Source organism: Phalaenopsis equestris, unplaced genomic scaffold, assembly GCF_001263595.1.
Source record: "Phalaenopsis equestris unplaced genomic scaffold, ASM126359v1 Scaffold224097, whole genome shotgun sequence".
Taxonomy (NCBI): Eukaryota; Viridiplantae; Streptophyta; class Magnoliopsida; order Asparagales; family Orchidaceae; genus Phalaenopsis; species Phalaenopsis equestris.
Window position 1 is genome coordinate 82307 of NW_018242189.1, and position 6789 is coordinate 89095.

Genomic DNA, 6789 nt, shown 5'->3' on the forward strand with positions numbered 1-6789 from the left:
AAGCTTGGCTGGCCAATTGAGGGGTTAGCCCCACTGCTTAGGTGTTAAGCAGAGGAGCTCTCAGCTCAATTTGGGCTGAGGTGGCTTCTTGGCATGAATTTGGGTGTTGGCCATGTGAGGGCTCACGATTTTGGGCTTTAGCTTGGGTTAAAGTGATTAACCAAGGGTTGGTCATGGTTAAAGCTTATAATGAGCAGTAAAAATGGTACCATAGGGTATTGACATGAGGAAAACCTTTCATAAAGGGTGAAAGTCATTTTGAGGTCAATTGATTAATCAATTTGGTGGATTTTTGATTTTTGACCCATTTTAAGCATGTTGGGCTAAGTTTGAGTCAAACTTGGGCTAGCCATGGGCTAAGTCCGAATTTATTGTTTTGTTTGGTGTAAAACATCATGATGAACAACTTTCATGAAGGATGAAAATTGTTTTGAAGTTGATTTAATGGTCAATTTGGATGGATTTTGATGGGTTTTGGATTTAAACCCAAATTAGGCATATGGGGCTAATTTGAGTCAAATTGAGCTAAATTTAGACTAAGCTCAAATTGATTATTGTGTTTGATCACAAATGACCTCACAAAGGATTTTCAACAAAATGTGGATGCCAATTTGTGTGGATGCCAATTTGAGGATGCCAATTTGAGGTTTAGGGCATTCAATTGTTGAGATTTGTGGTGTTAGCCAATATTAGGTCTAAATTGGGGTTTTGGTCAATGATCATCAAATTGACCAAATTGGACCATAGTGTAGTTGGACAAAATGAAATTGGATATATTTTGGATTTATTGGGATTTTTTAAAAATTTTGGATTTTTGGGCCATGGAGGGGCATTTTGGTAATTAGGCCATTTTTGGAATTTTTTGTCAGTTTTGGCAAATTTGGATGTATTCAAAGTGTTTGGAATGAGTTTTGATCAGTTTTGGGTATTTTGGCAAAATTTGGGAATTTTTGTCAAATTCGGGTCCCAATAGCAGTTAGGTAATTTAGAGGTGCCTAGGGGCAAAAGGCCAAGTTGGGCATTTCAAGTGCAACTGGGTAGAGAACCATTTTGAATGAGTCATGGACCAATGAAATCTCTATTTTGGGTCCCCATGTATTGGTCTTGGCCAGGGTATTGTGAGGGTATGGTGAGGGTATGGCATGAGGGTATGGTGAAGGTATTGTATACCGTAGCTCCGAACCAACACCCAGGGTCAATCCTAAGGTCAAGTAGCCCTATAGGAACTCTCCTTGATTTCCCTCATAATAATCTTACCTACTAAGTGCTATAGGTTAGGACCACTATGTGGAACTTCAAGTTGAGTAAAGAGAAGAGTTTTGAGTTTCTAATGGTGAGGGTACCTTTTCTAGTTTTCTAAGACTAGTCAGTAGGAAAGTCCTATGGGTAGACCTAGGCTACTAAAGAAATTTCTAGACCTCAACCAAAAGTGAGGTCAATAATTCGTCAATCCACGGTTGACCAAGTAAAGCATTGAAGGAGTTTTAGGCATCGATGATATAAAACTTAGCGGTCGTTACTAGTTCTCTAACCTTCATAAGCAATGTAATGGATCCAAGGGTTCTCTCCCTTTTGGTTGAATCCTCTTAGTATCATTTTATCGATCGTAAGTTCATCAGCTTCAATATCCAAATAGGTCAATATCCGTAGACTCATCAAGTTGAGTGATGTTCCATGATCTATTAAAACTCTGGACAACACAAGTCTACCAATGTTAACGGAAATGTAGAGTGGACGATTGTGGTCGGTGGTACCGAGCAGCAAATCTTCATCTTTCAAGGTTACTCTAGGTTGTTCCTTCAACAAGAAAAATTCATCCAAGGATGTGCTAGCCAACTGAGCTAAACAAATCTCTGGGTCAAGCAAGACTGTAACCAGGGACTCTCTCATCTCCTTTGATAGGATCAGAGTGTCGTAGATGCTTAATCTGGTCTGCAAGTTCCTAAGATGAGCTAGCACATTGTAATCCACTTTGCATGGTCCTCCAATTTTCTCTTGGTTATGTGGTTCTTCCACTGGTGGAGGTGGAGGTAGTTCTTCTCGAGTATATATTTGTTTTCCTTTATCTGTTAGAGCTATTCTTCAGGGTAATACTCTCCCACTTCTTAGGTTCACTTCTGTAATTTATTCTTCTTGAGATATCATTGTAGAATCTTCTGGTGTTTCTACGTTTTCAGAAAGATCTAAGTTTATGGCAAGTGGTGCACTGTAGTGCTCGCGATTTGGTTCCTCACTCCAGGTGTTGTCGTAAGCAGTATCATCGATGTCTTCTTTGATATTAGCGAGTTCATCGGACTCAAGTACCATTTGAGGATCATTTTGAGAATTGAGATCAAGGCTAAATTGAGATCAAGGCTATTGAGATCAAGGCTAGATTGGTCAAAATCAGTTATGTTATCACCAAAAATAGTTAAAACATAGCCAAAATCACAATCATCGTATTCATAAGTCCTTAGAGAGTTAAAAAGATAATCATACAAAGTCAAGGATTCGAGGATTTTCTTCCTGAAACTGAGATAACTAATCTCGCATAGGCAGCCCCTATCCTACCCCCTGTGCTAACAATCTTCGTGGTGGTGTTCTTCGTCTTCTTTATCTTTGACGATGATGAATCTCCTGGTGAAATCTTCATCTCGGGGTTGACAGGCAGGCTGAGAATTCTAAACGGAGGCTTGTTTTGAAGCATTCTGAATTTGGTTCAATATTTTCTTCAACGATTTGCTCCATACTGCATTCCATTTATCTTCTCCAGTATATGCAGCAGATTGTTTTAATGCATCCTGGATTTTCTTTAGGACCCCCTTGAGCTTACCCCAAGTCGTACTCCATCCATCTTCTTCAGTATATGGATCAATCGGAGAGATTGGCTCAGCTGAAATCATATTTATGGAACCTTTTACAGGTACTTTTAAATATTATTTTGTGAAATTTTTATTCCCTTCTTTAAGGTTCTTCTCAAGCCAATCCTTAAACATGAAACATTTTTCTATAGTACGCCCAAGAAATCAGTGGTATGGGCAATAATTTGATTCATCCTTCTTATTGATCTCTTCGGATTTCTTTAGATCTGGTAGTCTAAATTCAGGCTTCTTCATCAGACTTTTGAACATTTTGAATACGGCTTCATCTTCGGCTTCATCTTTGAAAGAATTTGAAAGAATACACCATTTTCTGTCATTCTACCAAAGTTAATCTCTTATTCTCTGTTCGGGATGATCCTCCTTGAGGCAGTCGCTGGGTGAAATGGCTAAGCTGGTTGAACTGGCTACTCTATTTCTGAGCATGCTGCGAAGATTGGCAAGATTTTTTTGGATATATCTTCATTAGTTGCTTTCCTTTATTAAAAGTTGCCACTATTCCAGACTTCTTTTCAAATATTTTGGTTGCCATTAATTTCTTGTGAGAATCCATATGTTTGATTTCTTCTTGAAGACTGCTGGCTTTGATAATTAGCTTCTCAAATGATTTGATGGTGAGTTCCTTGAGCATGAAAGCTACTAGCCCATGAATGATTTTGAGTAAAATCTCAATTTTGTGATGTTCTTATAGCTGAGGTTCACAGTATCTGAGGTTCACACTTGATGCTAGGGTTTCTCCACCTCAAGATGTAATCTACCAAAGTCTCATTGGGCTTTTGCTTTTCCATCATAAGCTTTCCTATAGAGACATGGTGTTGTGCTCCAGCAAATCTCTTCATAAATAATTGTTCCAGCTTAACAAATGTCTTAATTGACCCATTGGGCAAATCAGCATACCAATCGAAAGGAATCTGTGACATGCTACTGATAAACTGTTGGAAGAGTAAAGCTTCGTTACTTCTTCTGTTGCCACAACTAGCTTGAAAATGTGTTATGTGATGTCTGGAATTTTCAGTCCCATCAAACATCTTAAAGTTTGGGGATACAAAACCCTTAAGAAAGGGTACGACATCAAATTCTTTTGGGTAAGGTATACCCTTTAAAACCAATGCACCACCCTTAGATTGGTTTAAAGCCTACCGAACTTGCTCGACCATTTGCTTAAATTCCTTTTCTGGCATTATGCTCGATGGAGAATCCTTTCTTGGTTGCTCATCTCTATTTGCTGAGGTAAATTCTCTTCTTTAATCTGTAATATGTATAATTTCTGGTTGATAAATCTATGGAGAGGCTAACTGTGGGGGTTGAGATTGTCCTTGAATTGTGGACATAGCATTCATGGTTGCAGCCATTACTTCTATCATTTTCTCCAGTTAACGGACTTGCTCTTCCCTTAGGAGGATAGCCCTACGCAGCTCATCTACGACATTCTCTTTGATGAGAGGTTGAGCCTTGCGTGTAGTTGTACCGGCTCTGGTTTCAATGACATGGACATCCATGAAATCTTCTTTGAGGTAATCATTATAGTCAAAGTTTTCATCATCATCAATGGAGACTCCATGTTCCTGAGCCAACCTCAAAAATCTCAACCCTAAGCTTTTCAACTTTTACTTCAATTATTGGTTCTTGAATTGCCTTAAGATCTGGAGGACTCTGCTGGACCTCCTCCTCTTGTTCTTCCATCTTGCTGGCAATTGCTGCAACAATGTCAGACACTTTGGACCCTAGCTTCATTCCATGATCTTTCCTTGCAGGCTCACTAGACTGTATCGGTACAGCGACCTGTACAGCAACCTTGGGTATCCACACCTTCCTTTTTGACAGTGATGTCTTGAGATGAAGTGTCTTAGTAGAAACATTGGTATGTCGATGAGAAGTATGCTCGCCATGGTGCAGACCGACTATAGTATTGGGTAATTTCTTCATATTTTCCTCTAAGACTTTTAAAAAAACTTTGAGGGGTGATTGGTAGAATTCTTGGACCCAGTCGTGACTTAACTGGACAATGACCTGCGGGTCTAGTAACGGAAGAATGGGTAGTGACAATAGCGGTATCAACTCTGCTCCCCAAATGGAACCAAACAGGAATGCGAGCGGGCAGGTTTTCAGTTGGTTTTTAATATCATCTGACAGATTTGATGTCCCTTAAGATTTCTTTTTTTATGTGAGGGGATACTACATGTCCCACTCGTTTGAGTGGTTCACTAACTGAGCAACCTTCCTTGATAGCTAGCCTCTTGAAAACCTCTTGAAAACTGAACTGACTTAAAAATGAACTGACTCGGGTGATACGAGTGAAATTCTTTCTCTCCTCACCATGTCTATGAAGTGATGATAAAGTAGCAACAATTTTCTGGATACTCTCGTACCCATTGGTACCGATTAAAGGATGGAATCCACTTCCTCACAGGAGTGGATAGGTTTCCAGTAATTTCGACTCATCCTGGTGAGGATCTTCATCAATAGGTATCTCCTTAGGAGCCTGGCCTTTAGTAGCCCTCTGAACCCTCCTATTATTGTCTCTCCTTTGGGTTTGAGTTAGCGGTGTAGTCTTTAAACTTGATTCGTATTCAAATACTGATGGTGAGATAGCCAATCCCTCAGCTGTATTTTTTATGATCATAACTTCTTTTCCCTTAGAAGCAACGGAAACAACAGACTTGGTGGGTTCCATGGTGGTAGTAGTCTTGACCCTCTTACAAGAAGGAAAGTCCTGAAGGTAGTTTAGGTTAAATTCAACAGATGACTCTTGAACTTTTGGAGCGGCGACTTTCATTATGACGAACGGGGCTTTCTAGAGGATGACCTCGAGATCTTCAAATCTGGTTCCAAACTTGATGGTGGGAGCCTTGATGGTGGGAGCGACATGGTGGGAGCGACATTGCTGACAGCACGTTGGCCAGAGATCTTCAAATCTTCAAATCTTATCTTCAAGTTGCTAGAAAAAGAGAGTGTTGGCCACGCCATTGCAGCAGCTTCAAAAGAGAAAGCTCTGGGCTTAGCTATTTGTCCAAAACCTCGTAATCTTAGCACAAGCACTGAAATTTAACTGAGGTTGATCTGGAGAGCGGGTAAGTTTTTTTTATTTAGTTTAAGGGGGTTTTAAAATTTTAGAAAAATTAGTTTAAAAGCATAAAATTTTGATTAATATAAGGAAACTTTAAAATTGGGCGCAGCACGACACAATTCAATTTAATTTGCAGAAAAGCCAATTAAAGATGAAAAGGAGATGTGAAGTGTTTAAGACCCAGTGCGAGACCAACTTAACAACTCACAATGCCCAGGTGGAACTAGTCCACCAACACACCTATTGGGGTCTGACTCCACATGAAGATTAAAAAGTCCTTAATGGCCTCTTGAACCTCTCTATTCAAACAAGCTGAAGTCTAAAAGAGTTGATCGTACTTTCCGAAGATAGAAATGGATCAAGCATGCCAACGAAAAAAGAAGGATAAGTTGGTTCATGAGGAACATGAGCACATTGGCGATATATGAAGATAAGATTTCTTGATTTAAATGGAGAGAAAAGCTTGTCCCCAGTGGAGTCACCAGAAGCTGTCGACACTAAAAAGTTGAGGAGTTGCCCGTTGGAAGCTGTCGGCTTCCGGAATCAAAAATCCCATCGCCCACTTCGAAAGGACATTTTAATCTACATATAGATTTAAGTTTAGAAAAATATGAAATCAAACTGACCCCATATTTTTCATAGTTTAAATGAAAGAGCGTTGTACCTCAAACCCTGTATCAATCCCAAAGGATACACACAAGACTTGAGGATGAGGCTCGATCAAATAAACAAAAAAATATATGACATCTGTTTGGTCTGCAAAACCATTTTATTTGTCGACAAGTTCCCCTATTTAACATGAAGAATTAAATAGGGTTTATATTAAGCTGGGTTCGGACAGGCTTCCTATAAGGGCAAGCGTCT